Source organism: Neodiprion fabricii, chromosome 6, assembly GCF_021155785.1.
Source record: "Neodiprion fabricii isolate iyNeoFabr1 chromosome 6, iyNeoFabr1.1, whole genome shotgun sequence".
NCBI classification, from domain to species: domain Eukaryota; kingdom Metazoa; phylum Arthropoda; class Insecta; order Hymenoptera; family Diprionidae; genus Neodiprion; species Neodiprion fabricii.
This window is the reverse complement of record NC_060244.1, coordinates 1,553,710-1,568,552: the sequence shown is the minus strand read 5'-3', so window position 1 is coordinate 1,568,552 and position 14,843 is coordinate 1,553,710. Positions and strand designations below refer to the sequence as shown.

General features: G+C 42.9%; 1 protein-coding gene across 5 annotated transcripts in view; it reads left to right on the top strand.

Annotated features, from left to right (window-relative positions):
• Window positions 1–14,843, top strand: part of LOC124185472 (leucine-rich repeat-containing protein 24-like) — a 172,668-nt gene that overhangs the window by 77,637 nt on the left and 80,188 nt on the right. For all 5 annotated transcript variants that reach the window (XM_046576282.1, XM_046576281.1, XM_046576284.1 and 2 more), the window contains one exon: window positions 1,413–1,451. The gene's annotated coding sequence lies outside the window, so the exon portion shown is untranslated. The remainder of the gene's footprint in view (window positions 1–1,412; window positions 1,452–14,843) is intronic.

Sequence of the window (14,843 nt, the reverse complement as noted above, 5' to 3'; positions counted from 1 at the left end):
TAACTGTCTCTGGAAACGATAGGTGTCTCGATTGTCTTTGAAGGGTGAGAAAAAGCTGATGGTTTTTCCTAGAATCAATTTGTCCTGTTTATCGAGGCTTGAGGGAATTTGAAAGCAGGGAGAAGAGAATCATCCCCCAGGATCATCGAGTGAATCCTGAAAGCGTGCGTTGATGTCACAAATCAGCGTACGCTCGTGACGTTGTATAATTAATATTAATTTTCGTCTCTCTTTCTGAGGGTTTTTTTTTTCTTCTTCTTTTTTATTTTAGACCGCCGTCGGTTTCCTCGAACCCCAAACCTAATTTGTAGGAACGCAGCTCTTGAATGTTCGATCGTATAATGCGACCCCTGCTCTTAATCCCGGAGCCTATTTCAAGCTTCCGAAACTACCTGTATTACAAGAAATGTTATGTAATAGCTTTTCACGTACACGTGTTCAAGAATATTTATATACAGGGTGCATCGGTGTTACTTGCCCGAAGATATTATCTCTCGTGTCTGTTCAAATAGATATAGCTCAACGAAATTTACTCCATTTCTCGTCTGTCGAAAGACATTAGATATCCTTTCTCTACGATATATCTCTGTCTGTACGTGTTCCGTCAATTTTATGACTCTTACGTGTAATACATTACGTACGTATGAATTGTCTACGAATAACGTAGAAGAAAAAGAATTACAATTCCGCAGGCTGTATAATATGTAGTAGTGATTTAAAGGAATAATGTTGTTGTTTGAACATTCAGGGGAGTATAAGCCACGAGAAATCATTGACAAAATTCACAAACTTTTGCTAAGAATAGAAATTTATACACGTATATATGTGTGTGTATATTTTACTTGTGTTTAATGTTTAGATGTAGACGGAAGCAGCAAATACATTCTGAGAGAGAGAGACGGTGTGATTATTAACTATGGTATTAACACCGGGTATTATTACATCCTTGTACGAGGTGAGCGTATAACCGAGGTTTAGCGAGGTAATTGCACGGATTAACAGAGCCGCCTCTGCAATGCAACGGGTTTAAATTAGAAGAAGACTAATTGTAAAAGTTCCGCGCAGAGAGAAAGATTGCGTAAAAAAAAAAAAAAAAAAAAAACATCGAATCGAAGGCTAAAGTTAAAGAAGAGTCTTTGCAATCGGGTTTAGCATATTTTTCGGCATGATATAAATTAATTAAAATTCGAATCCCGATGCGTGTCCGTGATGGAAAGGAAAGGGAACACAAAAAATAAACAAAATAAAAATAACAACCAGCCGACATAAACGCAGAGTATATGTAGATTTACGACGTTGACGTAAATCAAACGGTAGGCCTAGGGAGAAAATAGAAAAGTTGAAAACAATGGTCGGTGGAAATTTGATTGTGAAAAATTGTTTGATAACGTTATTATTACTTTTTGTTACAGGTGATACGCCATTGTCCAGCTCTGCACGCGTGATACAAGGTACGTGATAATGAACAATTATTTATCGGCTGTCGGACGGCTGATACAGGTGTACAACTTCTTATATATATACATTCCTGTGTACAATACAACCCTGCATCTAGATTTCTCTATTTTTCTCTCCATCCCTTATCGCTAATGTTCACAATTAGCTAGTGCTGCCCGAAAATACCGTGGTCGTAAATTTTGGGCGTAGGGTAGACATAAACTTAAACTCTCGAGCTTTGTTTTTTACCCCGAGTTTTCCTTCACCCTTCCTTCACTTCGTCGTCTACTTTCCGATTGTTGTTGCCTAAAAAGTTTTCGACCGTCAAATATACGCGGCGAGTTTCCGTTATGCCCGACCGCTTAATTGTTACGGAAACATACTAATTATGTGAGCGCGTGGTCGTAACAATGACTAAAAGTCTACCTACCGGGTCTCGACCAAGGATCGAATTTCATGTCGGCCTGTGGAATTGCTGCGCTTGTGTTTGTTTGTGGGAAGGTACGCGCGTAATAACCGCCTTACGCTTGCTTACGTTCGGCTGTTTTATGGGCACCGAATGCTCGGCACGAAATCCAGCGCTGCATTGCTACTCCCGTCTACCTAACTACTTTAATTTCGTGAAGGGGAGAAGAAACGAAGGGATTGCTCCGGTTTAACACGTTCAATTGAAACGATTGGTTTCAATCGTACCTTGTACGCAACGATTTCGTGCAGGCATGCCTCGGAATTTATTATGACAACGTTTACTCTCCGAGCAAAGTGTCACGCTCGATTGTTTAAGTCGTAATTGTTACGTCTGTATCGGTGAAACTATGCAATACAAATTTCGCAATGAAAATAATTGAGTGATTTTCTCGATCGTTGTTTTTAAACTACCGATTGATTGACTTTGAAGATATGATTTTTCGAGTCAAGAGTGGATGGTGGAAAAACAAGGGTAATTTTCAAGATACAATCCGCATCGTATCGGATCGTCACTTTTGGAGATAGGAAAACGGGGCTTCTGGTTTTATGTTATACACACAATCTCCTTTTTCTTTCTTCTTCCTTCTCGCGTATTAGGTTCAGACGGTGGATGTGGGTGCCAGCGTTGGTGTTACATAGCTCTGGAAATCTCCGCGCCTTTCGTGAATGACAAATAGGGAGGATTATAAAAAAAAAAATGAAACGACAAATATACACGAAATATCTTCCTCGGTCCGCAAACACTAACAACGTACACCACCACCACCACCACCACCACCATCACCCTCGACGTCACAATTTACGCGCTCAGTTCTCTCCGATCCGACTGGTGTGCACGGGGTGTCCCATTTCCAAAACAGGATCCGCAAATATCCCGGAAACGGCGTGAGGGAAAAGAAAAGTGCGAAGAAGACTCGTGACATATACTCTGGAAAATAAAAATTAAATTAAAAATATCACGTGATTGATTGGCCGGTGTCCAGTGCCGATTTTCATGACGATCATCTTCACCTCGAGGGATTGCTCTTCTTGGACTTTTACATCGCTCGCTTCGGGTCGTTCAGAATTATAAAAAACGGGGAGAAGTTTGGTGAACACCGTAGACGACAGATGAAACAAAATCGTGCTCTTCGTTGCCTTGGACCTCAAGGGTGTGAAGATACCGGATGATTTTGTTTAAAACGAGACACCGGGTAGACAAAACTTTTCGTATAGACGTGTATGCGTTTACGCCTGAGAAATCACACCGAGTCGCGCCCAGACTTCACCCCAATATACATAAATAAATTCTCTTTGTATATGCTGGGGCGTGTGGTGTTGGTGTTATATACACATATACGTATGTGTGCGTATATATTATGTATATACGTATATTTACGCCGCGTAGCTTCGGCTCAGCTTTTCCAAGATGGCCTCGTCATTTTGTCAGCCAAACATACGAGCTAGAATGGTATTATTATATATATAGTATATACCGGGCGTATGCCGAACGAGCCGAGGAGAAAACGGTTCTAGTCGATGACGGGGATGGGAAATTCAACGTCGTTCCCGAAGAAACGTGTTCGACGGTATCACCGCGGTAGGAGAGAAGATGGAGGAAAGGGTGTAGATCTTGAGAAATAATTAGAGTCACGTAGATATCTTGGCTCTGCGCTAACAGCCCCGAGAATTAATACCCCTTTTTGAAATTGGTATCTTCGCATTCTTGGCGGTGGGGGTGTGGGGGTGTGAAAGGGGAAACCGTGTCCGGGTGTAGGGATATTCGCGAGGAAACGTTCTTGTTTTCCTGCACCCGTACCTCTCGCTCCCTCTCCTTCATTTTCGACATTGTATATAGATACGTATATACATATAAGTATTACATATGTACTTACGTTACGCTTCCAGATGAATATAAAGTAATTAATTTCCGGTTAGGCGATGAAAATATCTTCCGTTATTCTTATACTTTCCAATTTCTCTGCACAATTTTTCACGAAAATATTGTTATTCTTTTCGCGGCAACAACTCCGCGTAGCAGATAGCGATATGCCGATTGTTATAATTATTGAAAATATGACGGTGAATAACTTGCGATGCGTGATATCGAGTAATTGGAATTTTCAGTGGAATTTTATTGCGCTCATTCTTTGTTGTGGGTTTGATGCATATAGTACACGTACATCGTCTCACTGGGTTTATTAGCGCGAGTACGAAACTTTTATTGAGTTGTCGTCGTAAAGCGATATATTCTCAACCGGAGTGAAATACGCTAAAAATTTTATCAATATTGACCGAGAAGTTCCAAGTTGTTGGAAATATTAAAAATTCTTCCACAGTTAGTTAGCGTACGAAATACGAAGCTTACTCCGATCGAATGGAATGGAAAAATTGTAAATTGTGTCATTTAAGGAAAAAGAAAAAGAAAAAAAAAATAAAAATTACACATCGATGCGAGAATCGTTTATTTTTTATTTGCAAAATATCAATTCGCGGTATCGATTTACGACTCTTGAGTAATAATCCAAGGTGCAAATATATAATCCGGTTAGCAACTCGACGCGTTATCGGGTTGCAATGTCGTCGGTGTACCGAATGGTTTTTCCTTTCCATCACTAATTAGACCCCGTCCCGGTACGGTATTAATTCCTCTCACGTTACCTTGATAATATCGCAACAATTGCAAACTGCAGGTATATTATACCGGGTAGCAAATACGGGCAAATTATATGTATATTTTTTCCACTCCGTTTCGTACGGTTTGCGTTGCGCGCGTCTGGATATTAGAGGGAAAATGAAACAAAAAACATTAACGTAACAGAAAATAAAAAATAAAAAAATGCGGCAATGTTTAATTATTCACGATTACCTAATTATAACTACGGGGAAAATACTAGCGCGACTTGCAGCGAGGAACGTCGCTGCACACCTTATATATAGGTATACGTATGTGTAAAAAAAAAACAAACTGTAAGTTATGTATTCATTTCACATTTTTACACATCTTTTTGTCAATTCTTATAGTCTAACACAGGGGATGATATACGTGATATTTACACTCCTAAATCCGTATAAAATAACATAACGTAGGCGTTTAATCGGGCCACTGAGTGGCTTCTGCTGTTTTCGCATATTCATCTCAGACACACGACGTCTTTAACTTGGCAAACAACGCCTAAGGTGGAGGCAGGCAGTCAGGCAGACAGGGGAAAGTTTTGCAGCTCGGTATCTCTTATTCAGGGGTGACGGGGCACGTTTCGCGAGGTTTTTGCCCGTAAATCCGGCAAAACGATGGCGAGGAAAAGGGGTAAAACACCGGTTGCAGTCGGGGGTTGGGAACTTCCTGCGGATCGCACTTTCATTCATCCCCGCGCGATTTCAAACAAGCGGAGAACTCGGCGACACGCGAAACGGGCTAATCTCCACCGGCGATAGTCAGATTCAATCCTGTATACGTGCCTGGAATTATTATTCCATATCTAAATACCCCGGCAGGTATGGACAATGGTACCACCTGTACTTTTCTCACGGCCCTTTCCTCCCTCCGTGCCCTTCCGCCATCATCGAATAGGACTACGTATACACATGAACAATTCATAGGTATTTTGGTATAACTGTAACGCATTGACGTGTGAGTAGCTCGTCCAAATATCGCGGAGGTGAAGAGTTGAGCTTTTCGCTTAGATTGGGGTAATTTCGCTTTGCCGGTTACGCTTTGGGGAGGGGGGAGAGCTGGGTGGAAAAAAATAATAATAATAATAATAAAAAAGGAGAAAATAACAGCGAGGGAAGGTTTCCGAGGCGCGTGGAATTTTGTCGAGTCATTTCTGTAACAAGCAAGTATAAAGATACAACGTGTAACTAGCCACGTTCCTATCTCAAGCGTTTATACACATACATACCTTGTAGTCAGTCGCTCACTCTCATCTCCCGCTGGCGCCGTCGACGAAACCTCCGAGAAATGTTAAATATTTTAACGGTATATACATACTCGTTGTAATTTCAAATATAAACACTCGGAATTCGTTGGTATAAGTATTGACCGCGAAGCACGCGTTTCGAATATCTTGAAAATGGTGCAGATTGCTCGAAAATTTCGTGACGTGCACGGATCTGAGTTTGACGATTGACATTCATGAAACGCCAATTATTCTCAGATTCACGGTGTAGACATCTTCGCACTTGGCAGTTTAACCCGGATCTCTTCGTCGACGTGTATAATTCGAATCGATATTTCGGAGAATCTCAGAGTTTAATCAAACTCGTTGAGTTTCGAAAAATTACGATAATCAGCACGAGGTGGATCTGTACCTTGATAATGTTTCAAGGTATCGTCATATTTTCTCGAATCATCCAAATGTCTGTGAAATTTTGGTGAGGAGAATGGAAGGAGGGGGGGGGAGGGGGAGGGGGTGGGTCTGACATCAAAAGTACGAATGGATATCCTTTTCCACCCAGCAGCAAAAACTGATCCCTGCTTGTATCCTCGGTTTTGAACTTATTGTGAACGCTGCAAGCTCGAGAAACTTGGTTGATCGCCGTTGCAAAGCGCCTCGCAATAAGCGCTGTCAACTTCATCGCGCGTTCGTAGAGAAGTGTGTATATATATATACATATATACATTTGGTAACTCGGCGAATATCCTAACGAAGAAATTTTCCCGTCGTTGGTAAATATTTGCGCTTTTGGACTTGGGTCGAAGTTGCGGTTTCCCGGCTCGTTCACCGCCGAAAACTTTACGACAACGTTTTTTCACCGGGTTTCTTTTCTAGACGGATAATCCATCCGACGGAAAGCTCTCTGTACTTACGGGTATAAGGTATACGTACCTATACTTATAGCCGGCCCTTTTTCCCTCGCGATGAAACGTTGCAGAGCTTTTTTTTTTGCCCGCCTTTTCTTCGGCTCGCTAAACCAACGCTCACCAATACCTGCAACACCGACCGGCTGACTACGAATCGCGGATTACGCAGGACTTACGAGCTTGCGAAATTAAAACGCCGAACCGGAACCCGTTCGCCCTCGGGAACCACGACCTCGGGTATTATACCAGGTACAAACTACGCCCCGTTTTCAATTCGCTAACGCGGGTCGCCTGAATTATTATTCCGCTATTGTATTAGATAATTACACGCTTGTGAAAAATTGAAGTGTAGAAAGGAAATAAAAAAATCAAAAAAAAAAAAAATTAAGGAAAAAACGCGGATCGAATTTGAAATTCTGTATACGAAAAGATAATTATTGATGAGTCGACTGCAATTATGGTCTTAAAAAAAAGAAAAGAAAGAAATAGCTGTCATTTTCACGAACGAACAACTTGGACGGTTTTTACCATGTTATATGACTAATTTTAATGAACTTTATACCGTGAATTGCGTTTGTTATTTCCGGCTCGTGGCTACTTTGTGCCGAAATAATGATGAACTCAAGCATTCCAGTAGCATGTCGCGTCGGAAGTTGTTATTTGACGTAAACGCGGTTTGGAACAGATAACGCGTACTTGTTAGGAAAAGAGCCGATTACCATTTCTGTTGTTCGATCGAACTTGCAACCGGTCAAACACCGATAGATCTGCTTCTTGTGTATGTCAAACACACCAAATACGGATATCGTTTGACGAAATGTTAGCGACAGGGGTAGTACAGCTGAAATGCTGCATCGACTCATCAAAAGAGCATATATGCGCAAATAATGCGACACCAGACGAATCGTACTTTCGAACATTAGACATAACGCTTAAGCAAACAAGTTGATATGTACTAATATTGAGCAATGTTAGTTCTTCCCTTATCTTATTTTCGAATTGTCGTATAAAGTGCAGAAAAGAGAAGACAAAAAAAAGAACGAAGGATTTTCGATATGCACGAAGATATCGATCCGTGCAACCGTGCACTTGCTTCCCCATAATTATAACTCTCGAGTTGGTGCAAAGTTCCGCTACTCCTCGGTACTGGTTGGTAATTCAGAAACCTCGTATTTCAATCTAATTATTATTCTTCATTGAAGAAAAAAGAAGCATAGAAAGAAAGTACGGGTGTAGAAAAATAGTAGGAAATAAAGGATAAGAACACACAAACAAGTCGTGGCATCTAATTAGAGTTCTTGTTTAACTTGATACGGGGCACGTCGTCCGTCCAGCTCCTCCTCCGCACGTAAGCCTAAAAAAAACCTACGAAAAGTACAAAAGTACCTCCTCCGATCCTCCTCGTTACCATTGTCGTTGTTGTCATTATCGTAATTAGGGCTATTATTATTTCCCTTCTTTCCCGTGATCGGGACACCGGCACAAAGCTCTGCCTCTGAACAATACGGTTTAGGTATACGTATAACGAAAGAAACCTGCGCGTGAGTTATCCTCAATTTGTTTCCTTGGACGGATTCATCAATCATCTTTCTTATGATTTGCGTTTTTATAATTTATCATACAAGATTGGTACCGTATCAGACAGACGGTGGTTAGGAACAATCTCACTTTTCCTCCCGGGATACAAACGATGTATATCGTTTATTTTCGAAATTTGCGAATTTGACAGGTATACGTATAATAGGTAGATAATTTTTCAATTCATAGAAAGCTTATTTGTCAACGTAATCTATAAATTGTTGGAATTATTCACCGGGGGTGAATGAAAAAAAAAAAAAAAAAGGGAGAAAAAATGAAATATCCATCGAACTTTTCGCGGTGCACATTTTCAGACGACGACGACGACGAACGTAATTCCTGAAGTTTGTCAATTTTCCACATTCCTTTTCCACCGCTCTGACAGGTGTAGACGAGGAAAGTTTCGAACAAGTGCGGAAACTCGGGGAAACTGCAGCGTTCGTCATAACGTACCTACCTGCAGCGACGAGGTCGCGGATACGCAGGAAGGGATGGAGAGGGAGTAACGCCGCGGCTGAAAACCGGTGCTTCAAATCTATTCAGGATTGATTTTAGCGGACATCCAGCGACAGTTTGGTATGCGACCAATTAGTCCGGAATTTCGACGGTGCGGAATGATGTCTGACGTTGATTTGGCGGCGTGGGGGAGGAGGGATTAATGAACCGTCGGAGCAACGAGGTCGGCGACGACGGCGTCAGACATCGACGTGACTATAATTATGCCACTAGGGACGAGGTGGAGAAGGAGAAGGAGAAAGAGAGATGAGATGATTTGCCCCTTTTCTCCCCCTCCCCCACCGTCTCTATCTGTACTACATGCTGTTTCCCGCCGATCTCTCTATCTCTCTCTCTTTGCCCGAGGAACGGCGCCGGAGGTCGAAGAGCAGGACATAAAACCGCAGCAGTATCAGGAAACTGCGAAGCTTTCTGAAAGGTATATTGCAGTATCGTGAGTGGTATGGACCCCCTGTACCTCGGAGGCGAATGCCCGGTGAACGTTAATAATCTATCCATCGGAGATCACGATGCAGACATATTTCACCTCCTCTAATACCATTGGAAAATGCTGCGTCACAGAAGTCGATAAATTTATAGGATAACCGTCGTTCTGTACAACGCTGCGAGGATAACACACCCAAGGCAACGAACGCGGCAATAATGGGCAAACCAACGATCCGATTGAAAGAGCAGTTCGGGGGGTAATTCGCGTTAATCATCCGAAGCTGCAAGTAAAATTAGCCTGTTTGTTTTTTTTTTTTCTTTTTTCTTATACTTCTTCTTCTTCTCTTCTTTTTGTCCTCGCGGAGGATGAAAAAACGCGGCGGGATGACGGTAAAAATTTCTCTCGATTTCTATCCCTCGTATATTATAAGAGCCGGGGTCAAGGGGCATGAATATGCATGTAACCTGGAATGAAAAAGTGGGTTCCGATGATTGCTGGCATTACATGCCGGCTGGAGCTGGCTGCCCTGCCTGGGTGAAACGAATTTCGACGTCATTTGTCCGTCGCTCGATGGTCCGGAGGACGTATGAGGTATTTGTTAGACGCTGAGACCCTCCGACCTTGAGGAGGGTAGCTAGCCGGACATTTCGGATCACTTTTCTTCCTCCACAGACAAATGCTCTCCCTGGGCTTGAAAGGGACGCTTCTGTCCGCGGACGACTGACGTATACGTACACGTGTGCTTGGATTTATTTTCAGTTTTTGGGGTGGGGGGTTTGCAGTCTACTGGTCTTATTCGGCTCTTTCCACATCCACGTTCGTGATCTCGAGAGAGCGAGCGGACGATCTCGTGCGGAACTCTTGATCGTTTGATACCGAAGTTCGCGAGAATGAAGAATGATGACGAATCTCTATCCATTCGTAGTGATAAAAAGCGAGAGAATGTGAGAGAGAGAGAGAGAGAGATAGATAGATAGATAGGTAGAAAAGGAGGGGTAAACTTGGACACGGGTTTTCCTCCCTCGATCTTAGTCGCATTTTTCCTCCCCTACCTCGGCACGAGCCACGCCCTCATTTTCCCATTACCCTGCGGCGAATGAAAGATCGGAAAGTCAGGCGAGGCGAGGCGAGGTATCGAACTCTTGGGGTGAGTATTTGAGTATCAGCCTGGTTGCGGCAGCCGCTTATACACACGCCGCAGGAAGGAAGGAAGGAAGGAAGGAAGGAAGGAAGTGGAGGCTTGGAAATATATGTGCCAGGACGATTCTTCATGCTCACCCTGTGGGAATCAATCGTCGATAGACGACCTAATCCCTTTTCAATTACGCGGGAAAGAGCGAGAGGGAGGAAGGATAAAAAAAATATACATACATATATATATATATATATATATATATATATACAGTTGGATATAAATCCATTCCGCCAAGGGGATATCTAACTTCCGGTTTGATTATCGACGGACGTCGTTCGTCCTCCATACCTCTGAAGGGTGATCCGTGGGTAATACGTGAAACCGTTTAATCGTGGATTGGTCGTACGAAGCCAGCCGGTATCCAACCCACTATTTTTCCATTTTTTGCCTCTTTTCAAACCTCTCTCCATTCGACCGCACGGCGAAAAAGTAGCTATATTTCTGCCAACGGGGCGCGAGGTTAACGGTTAAAAGTTTGCGAGAGCGAACAACCACTCCGACGACTACGACGATCAGAATCGAGGACAGGGAACCCTTGTGCCATCCTACCGCAGAACCGTGGAAAGTGCCTTGACCGTAAAAAATAAATAAAATTCAAAATTAGGAAGATACCCGCTCGAATGGAACGAAGGAGGAAGACGAGGAGTAAGGAATAAGTTAGGAGGAGGTTGGTTCGTCTTCCGTGCCCCGGAACACCAACCTCCGAACATCTCTAATATACTCGACGCTGACTTAACTCCTCGAGAGCACGCGAACTGATTTAATAAATAAATTATATTTTGCAACGTAGGCCTCAGCCGATTTTACAACTATTCAATGACATTCGTTATCGTCGTTTTACCCCCAAATCGGCTTGATCGACGTTGATGTTAGGCAATTTGTGAGAAGTGGTAATTAGCGTTGAAAAAATTTAACTTTCAACACCTCACGCAGCTTTATCAATTAATTATTTATTCAAATTTATAAATCAACATCCGGGTGACTGATTTTCCTGTTCTTCGATAAAAAGATACGTACGCACGTACCTTTTATATACAAGGTGTAGGTGTATACGTATATTCGGTTTAATATTGGTTTTTTCCTCTCTATATATTTACATTTTTTACGAAATATCGTTCATTGTTTAGTTGAGTTATTTCAAAGTCACCCGTTTATTAATTTTGTTCGTTGATGGGCGGGTGCGGTGACCGTGGCTAAATCTCTCTTCCAGATGGTTTATCATAAATTGCTTACTGCATAAGCAACGTTTATCCCAGTAGACGTTTATATATTGCAGCACAGCGCCATCGCCGGCAGCGACGGGGGTAAAGAAGCCACGTTTGTCATTTAAATTAACGCCGAAGTAGAAATTATTTACGGAATATCCCGTTCCCCGGGAATTCTCAAATGCGCGCAATGTCAAAGCTTACGACACGTAAGCGTCGTCGCGGCCTCATGTTTTTCGGAGCCTTTCAGGTCTAATCGCCTTTTAAATCCTTACCGCTGATTACACGCGTGGCACACACGTACAACACTTCCCCATTCCCCCTTGCAAACGTGCAGAGCTTTAATTTGCCATGAAGCGGTCGAGACACTCAGCGGTAAATTCTTTTTAATAATGTAACAAGACCAAAAAAACGAAAAAAAAAAAAAAAACAACCACGTATTTCCCTTGGTATTTTTTTAATGGGGTGGTGGTTCTCTTTTTTCAAGGCTGAGCGTTTGAAAAATTTATACCGAAAATGCTCGGAACAATTTTCCGCTTGCAAAAATGGAGCGTTTTCATTTTCATCAAATCTTATTGTACTCCATTGGTACGCTGTGCATCAACCCTATTCGACTACCGTTCATACATCCGTATTTACTTTACGTTTCACATGCATGTACCTGTGTCCGTGTATAACGGAGCCGGGGTTAACTTTAACTTTGTCGTGCAGTTTCGTTATAGTTTCGTTCGAGAACAAAGCGACCCGGGTGTTTTCAGACTCTTGCCAACTTCGCAGGAGGTTTTGGCTCTGGCCGAGATCATGGACCGGGAATTTTCGACTCTGCATTTATATACTTTTTCTTGAATTATATACGCTCGTCGCTTTCTCGTACACTTTGAACGTTCCGCGTGTATCGTGTATAGTATAATGCGTTTTGATGCACTTGGCATTTTACGCATCTTTCGAGCAATCACCGAAATATTTACTCACTGCGAGTACCGATAATATTAAACTTGCGAGTTTTGTCCTTGTGTATAGTGATTTTTTTTTCCCTACTCTCATGAATAACGCAAGGATTAAAATCTAATCGTATGACAGAAATCCAGAGGGGAAACACCGACAGAAGCAGCAACGCGTTGTAGAAGAATTTAATATTCATTGATGAAAATCTGAAAGAATTTATTCTCGTATTCGGAGTAGGAACAATTTTGACAGCTGAACAAACAAATTCGTTCGCACAAAGGGGACAAAGACGATAAGTGGTAAAAAAAGAAAAAAAAGAAAAAAAATAACGAAAGAAAAAGGTAAGGAAAAGAAGAGAAAACAAAACGGAAAGAACTCGCTCCGATGTATGCACTGGGTTATATAAAAATGTTTGTACAGATTTTTGTCTCGCATTTCACGTTCAATTTCCCGTCTCTTGATCCCTCCCTCATATACATCTTATACATGTATAATATACGCACTGCGGGACAACAAACCGTGTAAATTTTTACGTTCCTGCGAATATCCCGCGCACACGTGTAAACACACACACGCGTACACATTACACACAGGTGAGATAGAAGGGCGAGTTTTGAGCCGGAAAAAGTGAATCCCCTCTTCCGCTTACTGGTGCCCATTTCGGTGAGAAAAAAAAGAGTTTCACGCGCCGGTCGGAACTTGCGGATTTCTCTGTTGATCTAAAAGACAGCGCTGATACCGGAACCCAGTTTCCGGTCGCTGATAGACGAGAAAAATCTCCGCCATCGGTGCACGGACCACTCCGTGATACCGGTGTAGGTATTTTTATACGGCTCGGCTTGAGGGGGAAGAGAGAAAGAGATAAAAAGAGAGAGGAGAGATGAGAGGGAGAAGGAGAAGAAGAAGAGGAAGAGGGAGAGGAAGAGGATACACAGATCGAAGACAAGACACGCTTCTCGTCGAGCCTTCATCACTGCCAATTTGACAATTCGACGTCAGCATTTTTCCTGCGGTGTGTCAGGTAACCTGTGTAAACTTGACGTATCAAATGTTACAGTGTCATAATTGTTAGATCGAAATTTTGTTGGCATCGAGGTTATAGTTCTATAGTGCCCGACGAGTATTGCCGATAGTTGGGCAGAAATTTTCCTAACACAGCTTTACGATTTATTCATGACATTGTAACACGTTTGGCGGTTGGTTCGTGTGGTGGATATGCACTCTTAGCGAGACCTTGTTCAACCCTCTTTGTTGAGCGTGTAACAAGATGTTCGACCTTCTTGAAACTTTCACCTCGTGTTTACCTAGTCGCAACGCTCCCCAAGAATCGAGCAATTTATTCAACGATCTCAATCTACCCTAACTACCCGTTCTTCGCTCGCGATAACAAATGCGTAGAAATAATGCAAGTATACAATCTACGCTTTCAGTCAGCGGAGAATAGAAGGTGCGAAAGAAAAATGTTGCCACTCGCGGTGTTTCCAGTTTCTTATTTGATCCGTCGCCGCTGAAACTAGAGGTCAAGCAAAGTCGTCAGGAAATGGTCGAAGCAAAATCGTTGACGCAGATACCTTAGTTCATAAATTATCGCGGAAATACCCGCTCGAAACCGGGCAGGTTATAGACCAGGACTCGGGAGGATTCCGGCGGCTCCTCAATTTCGTTGAATAACGTTGTAAACGCTGCTGGGCAGCGTTTAACCGGGGCTCAGTTATCGCCGGTGTTAAACCGGCCAAAGTGGGTTGATTTTCAGTTCACACTGTCTGCAGCTCGTCGCTGGAGAGTTGAGAGTGTGCGTGAATATACACATGTATAGGCCTCTCAGTTTCGGCGAGAAATATCCTCATCACTCTGTGGAAATACCGATGCGTTTTTGGGTCGGCCCGTTTGTCATTCCGTAAGCCTCGAGGATTATCCCGAGAAATTTCTCTCGACTAGAGGCTTAAACTATTCACGAGGAAATCCTCGCGCCTAATCATACAACCGCATCGCGGCCTGGACTCAGACCCGGGACGATAATGTTACGGTCGGTCTGAAATCTGTCCGGAACGGAACGGGTTCATAATTACGTGACTGCATACCCTGCACTACCAATGACGTTGCCAGGTACTCCGGTTCATGGCGTCGTCGCGTCGCCACGTCTACTATATGCGGAAGCGTAATGTATGTGCGGAACTCGTAGCGTTTCGAACACCTTGTACGAGCTTGCCCGCAGGCTTCGTTCGCATACTACATGGGGAATTTGTCTTTGTGTTGCTGGGGTACGTTGTCCGGATGACGCGGCGGGTA